We start from the raw sequence: 19562 nt of genomic DNA, 5'->3' as shown, positions 1-19562 counted from the left end.
GACCCTTCCAGTCTCAACAACCTTCTAGAATGGAGCATGTAATTATCCGAGCCAACCCGACCTTCACCACTGCCCGTGAATTACCCTGTCCATCTCTTTTTCAAGGATTTCAAATTCCCTGACACACCCACCTCAGCAGCTCTACACCGTCCAACCATCTTTGTTGCTCATTTCTTTTTGTTAGCTCCCTTGGTGGAATCAATCTAGAAACTCTATCGACACACCAAGATGGAGTTGACATCGATTCAGCTTCTTAAACCACTGGTTGTTGATCCACATGATATGATCAGGTCTCCCAGTAAATAGAAACTACAAACTTTGAAAAATGAGTTTGTGATGCTTCTTCTTCTTCTTACTATATATTAAGGAGGGTGGGAGGCACAACAAGCTGCCATGTGGCAGCCAAGAAGAGTGCCACATGTTGTGCTGAGGAGAGTGAGGAGGGTGAGAAGGGAAGCCACATGTCGTGCGATTGGGGGGAAGCTCTGAGTTTGCCCATTTTGAAATTTGAATATCGCGCTCTTTCTTCCTTGCTTACCTTGCTGCTCATGACTGCTTCAGTATGCATAGGTGGGAGAGAGAGAAAGAAACAGAGACAAAGAGATGAAAGAGAGGACTCCCCTCGCATTAATCTACCATAGCCACCCACTCCCCTTGCATTCAATCTGCCATGAAATTTATGTAAGCCTGAGAGACCCCTCACCCCACAGCGAAGAGATGAACGACAGCCTGCAAGCAAAGAACAAGAATGAAACATACAAGATGAAGTCTTTGAGCACACAACATCTCTCCTTAATGATGCAAAGGATTGTAGCGTAACGATCTATCCATGTTTATTTCGAGTTTTACTCTCCGAGCAACTGGGTTGGGGTACCATGTATTTAGTGTTCTCTTGCTTTTAGTTTATTTATCAACCAGGATTTTGATTCAGCGAAGTTGAGAAGACCTTTCATGATGTCGTGCTACTTTTTTCTTGGGCCAATATGTGTGCATTCTGAATCATCATGGGCAGATGATCAGAGAAAACTCTGCGTTTTTCTTTAACTAAAAATCACACAAAGGCAATGAGATGCTGCATTTTTTTGGATGATTATTTCCTTTTGATTCCTTTCACGTAGTGATTGATACCGATTCAATAAATTTTGTAGGATGACTAATGATGGCTCGGGGGAAAGCAGTTGGGGATGCTTGCAACGAAATTCAAGGTCATGAGGCAAACGTTTGTGGGCCTTCTTAAAAACATATGACAAAGTGATGCATTGTTGCTTCAAAAATGTTGCACCCATTTTGGCCTGATCATCATGCCAAACATCACCACTTAGCATATTTATTCCACTCCGTGCTATCTGCTGTAACTACGCTAAGCTCACTTTAGCTTTGATATAACCTATTTTTCTCCGTGGATAATGATAGTCCTTTGGAGGGTGAATGAAGATCAGGATATCTCAAGATGTTGAAAACTGATTACATGATGGCCCAAGTGGCTTCTGAGGAACCTACAAGATGGTGAAAGAGTTGATGGAAAGGAAACAAAATTCCAACTTCCATACTCCGAAGGGTTGACGGTAGTGGCAAAGCTAGTTTTTTTATACCAGGAGGACTGTGTGGATCTCCGTTGAGGTCCAACAAAGCTTGGGTGTGGAAGGGGATGTTGGAATAATAAGCCAAACTTGCATTGAGTCTACTCCCTAAAATCATAGTCAAATTTAGCCTCTCAATCGCACACGACATTATCATCGTCATGCAATATAGTGTTATCTCCATAATGTAGGTGCTTCCTTCTTTGGAGAACTAATTTAAATACTCCAACCATGGAGTAGCTTGCAGTACAACTCGGTGCACAGTCCAACAAGGGGATCAACAGCAGCCAAAGAAGCATGAGCTGTCATGGATGAGTCGAGCCAGATGGGAGAAGGAGAGATGGGCATGTGTGTGTGTGATTGAGGGGAGAGCTCAGATGTAGCAAGGCAAGGATCTGGAGCTTTTAGAGATCTGAAATCTCACCTTCTAGCTGCTAGAGGTTTCAAAAAAAGTGATTGCACTCTAGAGGTCAGTAAGCTTTCTTGAAAGCTAGATGAATAGGAGGGAGCGAGGTGGATCACATAAACTATCAAGGGGTTGCATAGATTTCAGGAAATGAGTTTGTTTCCAATGCAGATTCGTGATCTTTCAATATGAGATTGGAGAGCACTTTTAAACATGGATTTGGATAGCATGCATGAAGCTTTCATATGTTGACATTATTAAGAACTACATGGGGAGAGGCAAGGCAAGCAATGCAATAGCAAATTCCATGAGGATGATGATGATGAAGGAGGACGGGGACATGGCAAGAAACCAACACGGATATTACCAAAAGAGAACCATGGTGGGAGGTGTGATTCGAAACACAAGAATTCTACACTGAAGAGCAGTATTGAACAATGAGTTTGACAAGAGTGGTACATCAAGCGAAGATTCAAGCAATTGACCAAAACGTAGAAGTATGCAAGCCCGAGGATAAATGATTGAAGTGATTTGCAAAAGTTAGTTATATCGATACCATAGCCAATGTAGCTCGACATGTTCCATGCTCAAAGGTAAGGAATGCTTGATATTCAACATGTGCTATTGAAGGTAGATCTCGGATGTAGAAGCTTATAGCAAGCTAGCTTGATGTTAGATGAAAGGGCAATAGAGACTCGAGTTCAATTTCCCATTGGCTGCAATAAAATATTGAGCTTCACGATGGGACTAGCTATCTTGGTTGAGGATATGGTGAGGGTGATTTGAGATTTGGTATTTGCTCCAAACATGTTTGCTCCCGGTAGGCCTTGCCCCTGTAGAATGCTGCAATTACTTTAAAGCTCTAGGCTAGCACCTGCTAGAGACTATAGAAGGTCAAGATTTGTAGCGCACTCAATTTGAGGTAATGTTATCTCCATAGTTTTGGTCGGTGGCTTGCACATTCTATTTGAAGTCATTTACCTTTAGCAAAATTGATCGATCAATTGATCATTAAGGTGCGCACATTGGAAAGAATGATGTTAAACAAGTAGATTCTTGAGGTTACCCACAATTTATGTCAGTGTACTAAACTTTGAGTAACTGTTCAGATTTCAATTTTGCCAAGAATAGATACCGGGACTATAATAGAGCTTGCCATGGATAATGTTGAAAGGAATCTGATTGATCAAAAGCTTCGTAGCCACACTATGGGAAGTAAAATGAGGGTGGCCATGAAGGCGCATCCATGAAGCCCCAAAAAATCAGATGAGATTGTCATGGAGAGAGATGCCATAGCTCATAAAGGTACTAAGAAGTTGAGCAAGGAAGAGTGACAATGAGACGGGCCTTTTTCTCAAACTCTCTGGTGTTGGATGTAATAGATAGAGAAAAATATTATTTGTATACTTAGAGAGAGAGAGAGAGAGAGAGAGAGATCTCAGTGTGTGATAGGTACACTTTTTTTGTGAGAAGAAATATTTTATTGCTGTGAAATAATTACATTCATAGTTACTTCAAAAGCGGAGTAGCTACTACTCAACTGAAAATTTCAGTATAAGCCATATAAACATCATGATCAATCAAATGAGTCTAAAAGCAATCATAGAATGATTGCCACAAAGATCGTTTGAAAAAAACGAAAGATGGAAAAGTAGGATCACCAAAGACTCTATGATTTTTGGCCATCTATAGAGTCCAAAGTGCCCAACCACTAGCGCACCCAAACAAAAAATAAATCAAAACCCAGTCTAGCGGGAGTGTGATAGGTACACACATACACATACACACACACAGAGATGACATGATTGCACTAAAGTCCACTTGTGACCCTTTAGGATCTATGGGACTAACAATCACTATCAAATTATATTGATCCCTTACATCGTGTGTGTGTGTGTGTGTGTGTGAGAGAGAGAGAGAGAGAGAATGCTTTGCCCCTTGGCTTGGCTCTATGCTCAATTTACTTAGTGATTCCACTAGATGAGCAGCCATGTGATGTCGATTGAGGGTCAATGCCTACAATGGAGGGGCTCTTGAAACTTGAAATTCTATTTCTTGAAATTGAAAACATTTTAAGATCCCATCTTGAGACCCAACTGAGTGGGTCTGTAACCCGTCGCAGACAGGTCATGTTACTCGTTAGCTTTATAGACGGTGAAAGAACCAGCAAGAAAAGGAAGGGCTGAATTCGAAATTTTTTAGCGGCAAGCACCATCAGCTGCAGCTAATATATTACACTCAATGATGATGGAGGTCCGTTGTTGCCAATGAAAGGCACTTAGTCGACATATGCGTGGCATCTGTCGTCTGAAATGGAGAACGTAGGTTGCATTACGCATCGTCTATGTCTTCTACGCTGGATTACAAACATAACTTGCTACTGGTTTTGCAATCCAAGTTCCTTTTCTCTCTCGAAGAATGAAAATAGCTTATTATCTCGTTCCCAAGGGTTACGCTATACGTTAGTGTCGTTGTTGTCTTGTGAATCGGGTTGGAGAAAAGGATCGGATGGGTCTTGTTCTGCAAGTCGTGCTCCAGGTTCTTGAACTCAATTCGTTTCTCGAGATGCAGCACAAACCCACAGGTCCATGAGCCAGCTACAATTTGAATCTTCCTCACAGTGCATTAAATGTAACGGATGGCTGGCAGGCAATCAAAACGAACGGGTAACGCTCTGTCCTGGGTCAAATCCCTGGGGTCCCATGTGCAGCTCCAGGTCAGCTGGGAGGTGGGATCCTTCAGAAACGACAAACGCACCACGGTGAATATTATCCTGAGGCCACACGCCATACACACAAACGAACACACGAGGAACACACAGACTTTGACGGGGGGCATCAGAAGCACCCAAAATGTTTGGTGCAGCTGGAAGACCTTGAGCGGCGGCTGAGGCCTTGAGCGTATGCTGAGGACTTTTTGGCGGAGGTTCGTGTCCTCGGTTATATTTAGTGAACTTTGTCAATGAACGATCATGAAGGAATTCCAGTCGAAGCCTGAGCCAACGGCAACGGATCCTTTCAAGCTAGTTAGTAGAAAGAATGTGACGGATCCTTACGGCCTGCTTGCGAGAAATACCAAGATTCTGTTCAGTGATGGATCCTCACGGCCTCAAGCCAGGACGTAATAAATCAGTGAGGGAATAGTGGCTAGCGTGGATCCTTACCTGGGTCTGGGTCCACTTTTGCCCTGGAACCATCTGGCTGCTCTGCCACATCTATGGTCGCTATTTACGTGAGTGGTCAAGCATTCGCTACTTACGTAAGTGGCCATCTGAATTCAGCATGGGCGAGGTCCTAGAACCAGTTCGCCTAAAATCAAGTATTCTTAGAAGACAATGAATGTAGAATGCTCCCAATCTCCAGTATGATGAAGAAAACACTGTCTATTGTTGCATTATCCTGCGATCTATCAAGCTATGGGCGTGGCTAACGTGCAAGCTTTTGTAGAATCATTGTAGCAAAAGCTAGTCAAAGCTTATGGCCATGAAGCTTTTGCTGGGAACTCACCTGTAAGGGAACGATATTGATGGTGGTTCTCTTTGTGTCGATCCCTCATCGTGATTCAAATCATTGATGTATCCATTTAGAAACCACCTTTTTCCAAGGTCCTAGCTATTGCTGCTGGGCCGCATGAAGGAGGGGTAAAAGAATTAGAAGTCGAAGCATAGTGGAAGTCTCTATCGTTTTGAGGCTTTAGCTCAACGTGGAGATCAAGTATGTACTTAGCTTCGTGTAGAGTGACATAGAGACGTTCACTAGGCCTTTGTCCAAAGTTATCTTTACTTGTGTGAGAGGGGAGGAGTAAATATATCTGCCAAGTCTTCATCTACACTCTCATTCATTCATTTGTACTTGGCCATTCACCATTATGGAGCTGTTTTCCATGTGCCTCTAATGGCGGCCTGTTAGCAGAAGGGCTCATGGGTGTTGCCATGTGATTTCCGGCTCACATGTCATTGGGTTTGTTGGTACTTCCTAGAGCATTGGAATGGTAAAGTGAACCACGTGGAGTTGCATGGCGGTGAGTTGATGGACCAATTGGCAACAAGCTTCGACGTAGATCTCGACCATCTAGCAGTTTCTCTCCTGAGGCGGCATCCTGGAAGAATATATGGCACATGGAGACATCGAGTCGGTCCTTTTGTCCAAGGTCATGTGCCTATCGTCAAGTCGTGAGCTTTGAGCATAGGCTTAGCTCTCTAGCATTAGATCTAGAGCAGCTACCATCACAATCATAGGGTCCTTAGTAGAGTCATATCCATTGTAAGAACTGCAACAAGGTCGGTCACCATGAGCAGGTTGATTCATGGAAATATAGTCATGTGGTTTTTGTTGTCTTCAAAGAATTCCTTGATTATATCTTTGATGAGATTGAAGCTTATAATCATTTTGATAAATCTGACTTGGTTGAGTTTCTACTTGTGATTATTTTTGGTCAATTGGTAACTTGCATGCAATGTACTAAGTGTTGAGTACTGTTGATTTTCTATCACGGTCATGGTCAGTGCTCATAAAAGAAAATCCTGCATTCAAATTCTTATTCTCTACTTGATAAGGATTTCTTACCCATGGGCTTAGAAGGCGGCCATGGGGGGAATATGTATTTCCCCACATGTTCTAGCTCCCCCTGGAGGGCTTTATGAGGCTTTTACTTAAGCATCATGTTCTAAGCAATACTTGGATAGGCTCCATTTAATTCTGAACATGACTAGGTGGATGGACCTAGTGGTCCAAGTCTAATATGTGTCACCCTATTAAGTGGTGGTCCAAAAGATACCTTGGGTCCAAGTGGTGGTCCAAGAGATACATTGGGACCACTAATAATTCCAATCAATATAAATTAGCTAACATGTGCCATCAATTCCGTCTTCAAGGGAGGTCCTTCCATTACCATAAAATTGTAAGAAGTGGACAAAGAGGGCCCAGGGGTAAGCCCATACTTCCATAGTGAAAAGGCCATCAAAGATAAGCCCTATGTGCTCTTAATGGAGAGGCCACCAAAGGTAAGTCCTATGTACTCTGGTCCAATTATCATGAATATAAGAAAGTTATGTTCTACATTCAAAATTCCAAACTTCTTTCGAGTGGATTCAATAAACTACCAATGATATCCATCATCTCCAATAGGGTAATATTACAATAGACATAAAGTGATGAAATACTTCCCACAGTTAAGTCTCCTTCCTCTCCTTTTCACAACAACCTTCATGTGCAATGTTTAATATCACCATCATTGGATTCCATTTAAGACTTGGGAACAATTTGCCAAAGATTATCAAGGCCCCCGAAGGGCCATGTGTGTCACAAATAACAATTATTGAAGTATTGTAGTGCAATAGGCTAACAAATAGAACCTCTCCCAAGGTCCAAGTAATGTCCAGAAGCATGCCTCGGGAAATAGGAGATTTTAGTGAAGTAGGCATCAAACCATCATCCAAAGAACATAATGCCAAGGGGCTCTTACAAGAATCCCCAAGGGTGTGTGTGTGTGTGTGTGTGTGTGTGTGGGTGTGTGTGTGTGTGTGTGTGCACTTGTGCATGTGCATGTGTGTGTGTGTGCATGCATGCGTGCTTGGTGTGTGTGTGTGTGTGTGTGTGTGTGTACCCTACTAGTGCTAAGAATTCCAAAACCATTCCAGTCGAACATATCCATTGGCTCAATCAATTTTTGTGATAAGTGGTCAATCAAAGTCCAATTGCAAGCAGGACGAACCTCAGTATTTTAATGATAAAAGTATATTGCATTGCCAATACCTCAATGAATAAATGCAAAAAAATCTTAAACTTATCCTTAAAAATCCCAAGTGGAGAGGTTTACCTCCATCAATTTTTATGTGAACATTTACCATAATCTCTTTAATAATCATGACTGCAACTACCCCATTACATCCTTACCTATGGGTTACTAGAATTATTGAGAAACAGTGTTGTACTAGAGAGAGGGCACTACAAGATTTTGTATTGAAGCTTAGATAAAGTCTCTTTTACAAGGGGAGTTGTCATGGCGAGCTACACCCTCTTGGCCATGGCTTGGTACATAGCCTTGTGTTTGTGTTTTCACATGGTTTGCATGGGACAACTCAAGTACTTGGTGTACAACTTCATGTGGGTAGGATCGGATGGCACAAGGAACATTAGAGCCAAGACACATGGGTCAACATTTGCTTGGGTGTAGCCAATTGTGGAACTATTTATGAGGCCATTTCGAGGTCACGATGCGATGCACTCCTTGGTGAATATTTGAATTTTGCATGGACCTGTGATCTCATCAAAAATTTTCTTGACGCCATGAAGGCGCATTAGCATAATAATGAGATACAATCTATTTGTTCAGAACACCGCATAGCTTGACACATGGCATCTCTACACTGCTTCATGCAGCACAGTCTCTAGCCTACGTCGCCTGACCACTTATCATCGCGCAACCTTTTGTTGTAGCTTTTCTACCTATCACTCAGCACGCACCCATGCAGATCTTAAAAATTGAAGGTTGGCTTGGAGAGACCATCGCGCTGGTTCTTGGTGTAATAATTAGACACAATCAATCATTTTGAACACCGTTGCAGTGTAGTGTTTAGCCTGGCAAACAGTGCACTGGCAAACAGAAGGAGATCCATGAAAGCCACCACACTGGTTCTTTGAGATATATATTTGTGTACCAAAGAAAATGTATTCCGTTGTGCAACCAAGCAAAATAATTGACGATATGGCCCTTGAGGGGCCCCCTCTAGGGGCAAGGGCCTTATCGACATGCCATTTTTGTCGAGTGACATCCTGGATATTGTATAATGCATGTCGATATGGCCCTTGCCCCTAGAGGGGACCCCTTAAGGGCTCGACAAAAATGGCATGTCGATATGGCCCTTGCCCCTAGAGGGGACCCCTCAAGGGCCATATCATCAATTGCATTTTCTAAAAGTTTAATTGTATTTTCCTAGATGTATCTCCATGCAACCACAATGGTGGGATCGTTGGAGTTATTTTAGAACTATTTTGGTCATAAACCAAGAAAATTGTAGCCCTTTTAATGAGGGTAAAAGTACAATTTATTGAGTGAAAATTGAGCAAAAGAGATTACAATGTACATCTATATTCAATAATAGGTTATATAAAAATTATCAACTTATACCAAATAGAGGATCTTACATTTATAAAAACTCGACAATTGCTGAGAGCCTTAAAGGCCAAAAGATTACAAGTAGTGGCCATAACCATTCAAGTACAAATATAAAAGTTAACAATAGTGCATATTGAGAGCCTCAAATTGAACAAAAAGAGATTACATAAATGCCCTAGAGACCAAAACATTACATCCAATGAGCCAAAAGATCGTTGTTGAGAACCCAAAAGATTACATCCAGCCATTGCTGAGAGCCTCATCTAAGTAAGAGGAAATTTGTACATCTCAGTTTTCCACCAGTCTAGCTTGTTGCATTAAAAATTTTTAGGGAGCCAGAGGAGGGTACGATGGAGACCATGCACATTGCGAGGACTCAAATTATGGCCCCCCCAGCAAGTTGAGAGTACTCTGCTCTAAAAATATTGAGGCCTTCATCGACATCTAGGGGAACCCATACAGCATAGCCATAAAGAGTCCCTTTGTGAGCATGTCATCTAAGGTGATGACATTTAGATGTGTGGGGAATCGACTGTGGGAACGAAGGGTCTCCACTAGTGCTAGCATTTCTACTCCAGGTGAGTGCAATGCAATCACCTTATATGAGAAGGCAGATAACATTGGGATCATAGAGCATCGAGGGGTGTTGGTAGTAGGCATGCTGAAGATAAGTGGGTGAGCAGTAGATAAGCAGGGGAGCAAATGAGTGATGAGAGTTAGAGGAGGGAGTGTGGAGCAAAGTAGAGCAAGGCGAAAAAGGGCTAGAGGAGGGGTGTGGAGCAAAGTAGTAGAGTGTGTGGAGCAAAGTAGCAGAGCATGGATGGATCTAAGCAATGTAGTAAAATGCCAAATGCCATGGATCTTATATATACTATAAAGTTCGAGCCACCATGGTGGCTGGAGCCCGGAGTTCCATCTATATTAATTGCGAGCCACCATGGTGGAATCCCCCAAACAGGCTGGTAATCATGAAGAAGATGCCATGTAGTGCCACTCTGGTGGCTAGTAATTAACTGCCAGCCCTATGGAATCTTAGCCACGATAGAAGTGGTTGATGAGAGCCACAACCACCAGGTAGTAATTCCCATAAAGGTAAATCATGAAGCTCTAATCACTCATTACCAAGCACTCTAGTTTTAGATTGAGCATGCAAGCCCAGTGACTGGTAATTTTTACTGCACTCATAGTGATCATGCATGCTTAAGCACAGTGGTAGGTGAGTAGTGGCACAGTGGAATCATAGCCACGACAGACGTGGCTGATGACAGCCACCACCATTAGGCAGTAATTCCCATAAAAGTAAATCATGAAGACTAATCACCTCTAATCCCTCATTACCATGCACTCTAGTACTCTCCTGAGCATGCAAGCCCGGTGACTGGTAATTTATTGCACTCATAGTAATCATGCATGTAAGCCTGATGGTAGTAGCTAGAAGCTGAGTAATTGCGGGCCACTATGGTGGCGTGTAATTAACTGCCATCCTGTTGGGTCTTAGCCACCACCATAGATGTGGCTGGGAATCTTAGATGCCACCACCTCTAATCATTCATTACCATGCAAGTCAATACTGCTGCCTTGAATTATTCAAAGTTTGGGCCAACCACCATGGTGGCTCTCACCTTGATAGTAGTGGGGCTACAACCACTACAATGGCTTTCACCTTGGTAGTGTAGTGGGGCTACAAACCTCTATTCCATTCCCTTAACTGTTTCATCTTCTATCCCTCTCGAACGTTTAATTCTCCCTTGCAATCTCAAGCCTCCACTATTCCATTTCCTTCACTGTTCATCTTCTATCCCTCTCGACCATTTCTTTCTCCCTTGCAATCGGACTGCAAACTCAAGCCTCCACTATTCCATTTCCTTCACTGTTTCATCTTCTATCCCTCTCAACCATTTCTATCTCCCTTGCACTCTTCCTGCAACTTCTATCCCCTCTCGTAATGGACCCCGCATAGTATGGGATCTCCTCACACAATCTTTCCTCCCCCTCTACACCACAGTGTGAGTCCTCCTTGCCTAATCTTGAAATTGTGACATATGTGAGCTCCTCTCTCGCTCTTTAAAAGCCCAATTTGGATGCTCTCCAAAACTTCACCAGGTTGGTACAGGAAGTGAACGTGAAGGAGGGGCAACTAGTCTATCAAGGTCAGAAGATTACCATCAAAGAAGTGTGATTGAAAATGCTCTAGGAATTTCTGAAGGCAGTTTGTAAGCACACTTTTTCGAGAAGCAATGGAAGAGACAGGATATTCTAGATGTATACCCCAATGCTCAAATTAGTAAAGATGGTGGAGTCAAGATTTCAAGCTTACCAATAGACCTCCAAGATGTGCTGAAGAAGACCATTCACTTCTTTCTTGATACGAGAGGAACCAACAAGATCTTGCAGGTTCAAGCAGTAGTAGAGCAACTAAAAGGACGTGGTGTATCTTTCTCAAGGATGATCTCCAAGAGTGTGTTAACCAACCTGAAGAATTGCATGGATGGCAAATCCCAATTGTCATCTCAATCCCCTAGAGTTGCAATGCACCTAATGGCATCTACCCTCAAAGGAAATTGAGCAATACGATAAGCAAATGTCTCAGAAGGTGACTTTTTTCCAAGAGAAAGCCATCGATGAAGCAAAGGCAATGCAACTTGAGAAAAGTATCAAGGAAGGTGCAGAAGCCAAGGTAGAGGAGGCACTAAGTGAGGGCCTTGCAGGCACAAGAGCAAGCTGAGGCCGCTACAAAATTGGTCGACATGGAAAGGCATAGAAGAGAAGAAGTAGAGAAGCATATGAAGGATCTCTAAGATAGGCTCGAAGAAGTGAAAAATAATGGGGACATGGCAGACAAGGAGCTAGAAAAGATGCAAAAGGATCTTGAAGATCAGAGAGCCAAAAAGGAGGGTCTTTACAAACGGCTCAGCAACATGCAGAATTCATTAAACATTGGAAAAGACCAAATGATGGAGGAGCTGAAAAGGGAGAATGCAAAAACCAGAAAGGTGATGCAAGAACTGCGAGAGAGCTTTAAGGCTGGGAAGGATGGGGCAAAGAGTGGTTGGGGTGGAGAAAACAAGGCAGCTCCCCAAGCCAAGAAGAAGGATGCAGAGAGCAACCACGGTGGACCAAGTTCCAGCCACCATGGTGGAGCAATTTGCAGCAACCACGGTGACTGTTGGAAGTCCAAAGAGCAAGCTACAAGACCCTACAAGAAGATCAAGATAGGTGTTTGCATGAGCTTGCCGTGGCTTTCGATAGTTATGAAAAGCAATCCGTCATCTTGAGAGATTTCCAAACTAGAGTGGAAGTCTTGGAAACAGCCCATGAAGATGTTTTTCAGCAATTTATGCAACTTCAACAAATGCTGAGGGATTCAGATGAAGCTGTTGCACAGAGTGAGCAAAAAGTGGAGGAGATGAAGGAGAACATCCATAGCCTTAGGATGAGGGAGGAAGGAATCAAGAAGCAAGTTCATCATGTACAAAGCAAGACTATGGTATTGATGGCCGCAATAGTTAAATCAGATGCCTATCCTGCTATGTAGTAGGGTTCAAAATGCATGGTCTACCATACCCCCATCATAGATGACTGTTGTATTCGATGGCATGTGTGCTACCACCATGTGCACGTCTTTTGCTTTAGAGTGTTTGTGCATTAAAAATCGCTACATAGAGAATGCCGTTTATCATTGCCCAGGTCATGGACAAATCAAATGTGCTTGCCTACTACAACTATCTATGACAAGAAAGTAGATGCTACAGCTCAATTTTCCATTTGAGCAAACTATCTTAAAGACAAGGAGATCAAATTAAAGAAGGCCAAGACCGAGCCTGACTGCGAGGAAAAGGAGGGAGGAACCAACCCCCTTCAAGAAAGGAGCAAGAAGGGCTGAGCCAGCAACCAGCAAGCTCAAATCAAGGAAAGAGGAAGCAGCATGAAAGGAGGGACCGGGCCGTTGCAGGAAGGAACCAACCCCATTTTGGAAAGGAGCAAGGAGGGCTGATCCTACAATTAGGGAGCTCAACAAGGAGTCCTTGAGATGTAATCTGAAGAAAGGAGTCTTTGAGATTGTAATCTATGTAATCTGTGTGTAATCTATTGAATTGTTAATCTTCTCCAGAGTTTACTTGGGCGCAATGTTTTCTCAACTATGTAACTAGATAGTGTCCTTTGATCCACGCCAGCGTGGTGATAATAATGAGATGAAAGATTTCGATTTGACAAGTAATGTGAGACGAAATATTTTGATTAGATGACTAATGTGAGACTGAAAGATTTTGATTAGTGATAGTATGTGAGACGAAAGATTTCGATTAGACAACTAACATGAGACTGAAGAATGAGAAGGTCAGGCTCAATGAACTCTCTCCCTATTTAAGTGCAGTAAAGACACAACTAAGAGCCCATTATGAAATCTAGCCCAAAACTCTGTACACCGATCCAAACTCTATACACCGATCCACCTATTGTGAATCTATGGCATACCCAAAAGACTTTGGAATGCTTTTATTCTATCTGAATTTGATGTTGGATGGCATCCTCGCAGAAACAGACTCGGAGAAGAAGGAGGAAAATAGCTACAAGGAGGACATGCTTCGGTGGTGGGTGTATTACTTGGAGTCGGCACAGATGGTGAATATTAATTTCCCTGGCTATTGTTTTTCATGCTCCTTTAAGGTACTTGTCAAGCTCATGATGTAGGTTTCTTTTGGTAGGACATGATAGAGGCGTGAAGATGTATAAAGCGCAAAGACCAGGATGAAGAGGACCCCCAATGAAAGGAGGAGTTACTATGGGCATATAAGTTGGTAGAGTCAAGCAAACAGTGTGTAATCCAAGTGTGTGAAGAGATCTGCCATTCTACAGTAGATTGGCCTCAAGAGCTGGGAGATGCTTGCCATAGAGAGGCTGATAATATAGTTGGGAGTCTGGAATTTCCTTGAAAAAGCAAAATGTCATTGTGTTTTGAAATAATAAAAATCTTGTAGACATTTCTTGAACTTGTGGATATTCTCATGGTGCTCGTTATACATGATTTCGTATCGACCTGCTTCCATGTCAGTACTTAAATGTTTTAAGTAGCCTGGTGGTTGAAATCTGACGGTTAACGATAAGCAGTCTAAAGGGCACTAGCACTATGCAACAAATTTTAGGATAGCATGGTAGTAGTGCAAGATAAGTGATCGCCAATGCGGTGGTTGGTTGCACTAGGATATTAATAGCGACCAACACAGTGGTTTGCTTCTATTATTACAAGATGAATGGATTTGTAGGATGTGTGGATTCGTTATGGGAAACTATCGCGGTGGTTGTTGGGATATACTAAAAGTAAGCATGGGATGAAATCTGACGGTTAATGAAATGATAAATAGATAGCACGGCAATAGTGTAGGGATGGCACAGTAGTAGTGTAGGATAAGTTATCGCTAGCGCGGTGGTTGGTTTGCACTAGTATATTAACAGCCGCTAGCATAGTGGTTTGCTTCTATTATTACAAGATGAATGGATTTGTCAGATGTGTGGATTCGTTATGGGAAACCAGCGTGGTGGTTTTTGGGATATACTAAAAACAAGCATGGGTTTTAACTATTTGGGATTTACAAAAACAATTTAATAAAACCAACATGGTGGTTGTTTGGGATATCCTAAAAAGAAGTAGTCTCAAACAAGTGGACATATTGTTTCCCTGCAATGAGACTACATACATTAACTTAGTACCATCTTAGTGGTCCTCGTCCACTACTCCAAGACACCCCAAGATGTGCTCATGCATGTTTAAATCCAATTTGAAGACACTCTTTTCCTTCTTTCATTGTGGCACAAATTGCATTTGGAACTTAATAGCTCTTACTAAATGAGAGTACACACATGTTAGTGGACTCTTATGTAGCAGTTCGTAATTGCGTCCTCTCTTGGATGTTTATTTGTACCAAAGAGCTCCAACTACTACATCCCACTTCTAATAGGTTGTTCCCCAATTATCCTTAAATGTTTCCTCGACCTTGTACTTAGGTTTTGTGCACTGCAATAGAAAGTATGGGCCATCTTCCTCATTCTCCCTAGAATCTACGACAACTGCAAAGTTATCTCCCTCTTCCAGACAGTCAGTGAGGTCATCTAAACTCTCCCCAAACTGTGCAAAGTTGTTTTTCTCTCCATTATTTGTCACTCCATTTGAACGTAGAGGAAAAACTTGAACTGCCTCCTATGTCTTCATAGTTGCAATGTTCTCACAATTGTCATGATCCCCTATGATGCACACACTGCAGAAACAAGAAAGTTTTCTCGTTTTAATCAGTTGGTTGTTTGAAAATCCCCATATGCTATACAAACCACGAACTCCTTTAATTTTCTCACAATCGTGCCGGCTTCTCCTTTGCACTTCATCCACTTTCACTTCATGGAAACTCTGTGTACTACAGTATTCTTAAGGCTTTGTTTATTGTATGTTGAATGTGTGCCTATAGAGAGGTTGGCTAGCCATGTTACAGAATCATGGGCATCATTGAGTTTTCCTTGAGGGCATGCTAATTGGTGTTTAAATAGAGCTTGCTTAATAACAACACTGCATCCATCATGTTCACCCTTGCCATGGCTAGACCCAAAGAAATTCCACATCATGTCTAGACCAGTCAGGGATTTGAACCTTGAGACGAAGTAGAATCCATGTGCTGATTTAAAGTGAGAGGAGCACCATCTACTAACCACACCCAATGTTGTTTTATAATTTTTGCATGGGGATTTTCCTTTTTCAGCCATTCCCAATGCAATAGAAAAGCATGCTACACAAGTAGGGTGTCATGTTCCCTATTATTTGAAATGTAGAAATGGTAAGTGTGTTGCACTAACCTGGAGACTTGTGAGTCAGCAAGTAGATTGGCATGAGGCGTGGAAGAATTAAGCAAATGAATGTACGTGATATGCATAAGAATTGTTATTTGCTTGTTGTACCAGTGAGCACTTTGTATCTCATCTTGTTCTTAAAAAGAATAATTTTTTGCAAAATCTATGATAGATACAATAGTGTCACGGGGAAAGTTGGTGAGGCACGTCATGAACTACTTATCCTGTCAGTTGGCCGTGAAATTGTGAAGCACATATTTTTGGGATGGATTGAGCCACGCAACCTACAAGCTCCCTTGGCTAGGTGCTCTTATATGATAGTAGCCATCTCTTTTTATCGGATCCTTCAACATTGACATTTTTAAATCTCCTCCATGTTAGAGCAACGTGGTTGTCTTTCCTCGTTTCATTTGGATAGACATTGAATGTCTTCTTCTTCAGCTTCAAACTGCAATGCTTGCATGTGCCGTGAATGCATTCAATCTTGTGCCACTCATGGTCTCCCTTTGGACAAACCATTGGCTCCCACATAGACCTTAGGCTACAAAACCTGCCCTCCCTTGCAACACATGATGAAGATCCCGATGGCCTACAGACTGCGCATTCATTGGGGAGGCATGGGCATCAATCCCCATGGAGCAATGCTCCAATACGACCAGATCTCAAGTCATAGCTTGCTAGGCCAGGTCAAAGTCTATGTGTGTTTTGCAACAACAAACATTCCTGTCTTGAGTTTCCTAACGTACCAAGGCTTACAATGCTCAAAGCTCCTCTGGACAATTGAAATGTCCGGATTTTGATCCACAAACTTGAGATACAACTTTGTTTGCTGACCCAACATGTGGGAACAACAAAACAATGAGCCCCCTTTTTGCTACTACTAAAAGAATACAAAACACAGTCTAATTAAAGTATATAATGAAGCAAAACAATTTTCAACCACCGCGCTAGTTTAGGACAGTCATAATTTCAATCACCGGGCTGGTTTAGGGCACGTTTAGGACAATCAACCATTGAGCTAGTTTAGGACACGTTTATGCATAGGTGCTCTAAAAAGGTTACATTGTTGTGCTTCTACCATCATGTGCATAATTTTGAACCCTATGATACTTGGCACAAGTATTAAGATAACTAAGATACATGCGTTCACAAATTTTTGTTGGAGTTTGATATCATTTGTGTTGTAAGACGTGCGTATGTTTGTATTTTTTGCCATGTACCATGCGTAAGTGCTCCAAAGAGTTGTGCTCCTACCATCATGCGAATGTGTTTGATGTCTACCATACTTTTCACAAGCCTTAAGATAACTAAGATACCTATGCTCACAAATTCTAGTTGGATTTCGATATCATGTGTCATAAGACATGCGTATTTTCGTGTTTTTTGCCATGTACCATACATAAGTGCTCCAAAAAAGGTACATTGTCGTGCTCCTACCATCATGCGCATGTGTCCAATGGCTAAGATACTTTGCCCAAGTCTTGAAATAACTAAGGTTCATGCACTCACAAATTTTGGTTGAATTTTTATGTTGTTTGTATCCTAAGACATGCATATTTTTGTGTTTTTTGCCATGCATGCATAAGTGCCCCAAAAAAGGTACAGGGTGTTACGCTCCTACCATCATGCACATTTGTCCAATGGCTACAATACTTTGCACAAGTATTTGAATAACCAAGACCCATATTATAACAAATTTTGGTTTGATTTTGATATCATTTGTGTCATAATACATGCGTATTTCCTTTTTTTTTTGCCATCTACTATGCATAATTGCTTCAAAAGATATGCATTGTTGTGATCCTACCATGATGCCCATGTGTTTGATGGCTATGATACTTTGCATAAGTCTTAAAATAAGTAAGAACCATGTTCTCATAAATTTTGGTTGGATTTTGATATCATTTGTGCTGTAAGACGTGCATATTTTTTGGTTTTTGGCCATGCACCATGCATGAGTGCTTCAAAAAATATGCATTGTTGTGCTCCTACCATAATGCGCATCTTTCTAATGGCTATGACACTTTGTAAAAGTCTTAAGATAACTAAGATACATGTTCTCACAAATTTTGGTTGGAGTTCAATATCGTTTGTGTCATAAGACATGTGTATGTTCATGTTTTTTGCCATGTACCATGCATAATTGCTCCAAACAATATGCATTGTTGCACTTCCACCATCATGTGCATATCTTTGATGACTACGATACTTTGAAAAAGCATTAAATAACTAAGATGCATGTACTCACAAATTTTTGTTGGATTGTGATATCGTTTGTGTCGTAAGACACGCATATTTTTATGTTTTCTGCCATGTACCATGCTCCAAAGGTTATGCATTGAAATAACCAAGACCCATGTGCTCACAAAGTTTGGTACAATTTTGATATTGTTTTTTTCATAAGTTCATGCTTTTTTTTTTGCTTTTTAAATATGTAAGGTGCATAAGTGCTCCAAAAAAGGACATCAATTGAAGTTTCATTAAACAATAGAACTTAAGATCCCCAAAACACACACTAAAAGGAAAAGTCTAATATATCCAAGAGAAATTTTGATACTTAGAGTGGATTCATGAGACACATCATGAAAAGGCCTAAATCTTTCCCTATCATATCACTTTGGATCCACTATCTTGGTGAGGACAATGCATAGTATTTTGTCGAGGACAATGCATAGTACTTTGGATCCACTATCTTGGTGAGGACAATGCATAGTATTTTGTTGTTGGACTCTACTTGTCCATTACCTTGGGATAGTAGGCTATGTTTTCTCTATGGATAACTATAAAGCCAATCGAAAGTTCCTTGATCACCTCATTGATGAAATATGTGCCTCTTTTTGACACAATTTCAATAGGGCATCCATATCATGTAATCACATTCTCATACAAGAACTTTGATGTGCTTTTGGCATCTACTTTTCTTACTACTTTAGATTCATACCACTTGTGAAATAATCCTTGGCCACAATGATGTAACAGGAATGTATTCCCTTTGCAGTAGGATGTATGGGTCCCACAAAATCAATCCTCCATTTTTCAAATGTTTTCTATGCAACAACTGTGTATTGCGGTTTAATTGTTCTTTGGCATATACATCACATCTCTTCACATAGTGCCCAAAGTGTTGGCTACCAATATCCTGTCAAGAGGATTTTTCTTGCTATTTCTTCATCAGCAAAGTGACCTCTTGCCATGCCTTCATGGACTTCTCTAATAATTGGCATGACATCATAAGGCATAACATAGCTTAGTACTATATGATCTTTTCCCATCTTGTATATCTAAACTACTGCTGTCAATTTGTAGGGGGTAGATTTTAAGATCAACTTCTTAGCATCCACTAGGCTCAATTTAGGGAGTGGTCTCCCTATCATTAAATGCCCAATGATGTCTACACACCATTCGATAACATCATTAATATGAAACAATATGGAATCTAGTAAGTCATCTTCTATTCCCTCTAGCTCTTCTTCTGTCAGCAATCATGACATGTGATCTACAATGTAGTGCTAAGCTCCCTTTCCTACCACTATTTTGAAATAGAAATTCTTGTAGAAGTAGAAGCTGTCTATTATCCAACCTATGATAGATCGTCAATGAACAAGATAAATTACTAAGCCAGTTCC

Source organism: Dipteris shenzhenensis, chromosome 3 (assembly GCF_047967505.1).
Source record: "Dipteris shenzhenensis isolate YYH24624 ecotype China chromosome 3, Dip_SZ_1.0, whole genome shotgun sequence".
NCBI lineage: Eukaryota > Viridiplantae > Streptophyta > Polypodiopsida > Gleicheniales > Dipteridaceae > Dipteris > Dipteris shenzhenensis.
Note: the sequence above shows the minus strand (reverse complement) of the source record.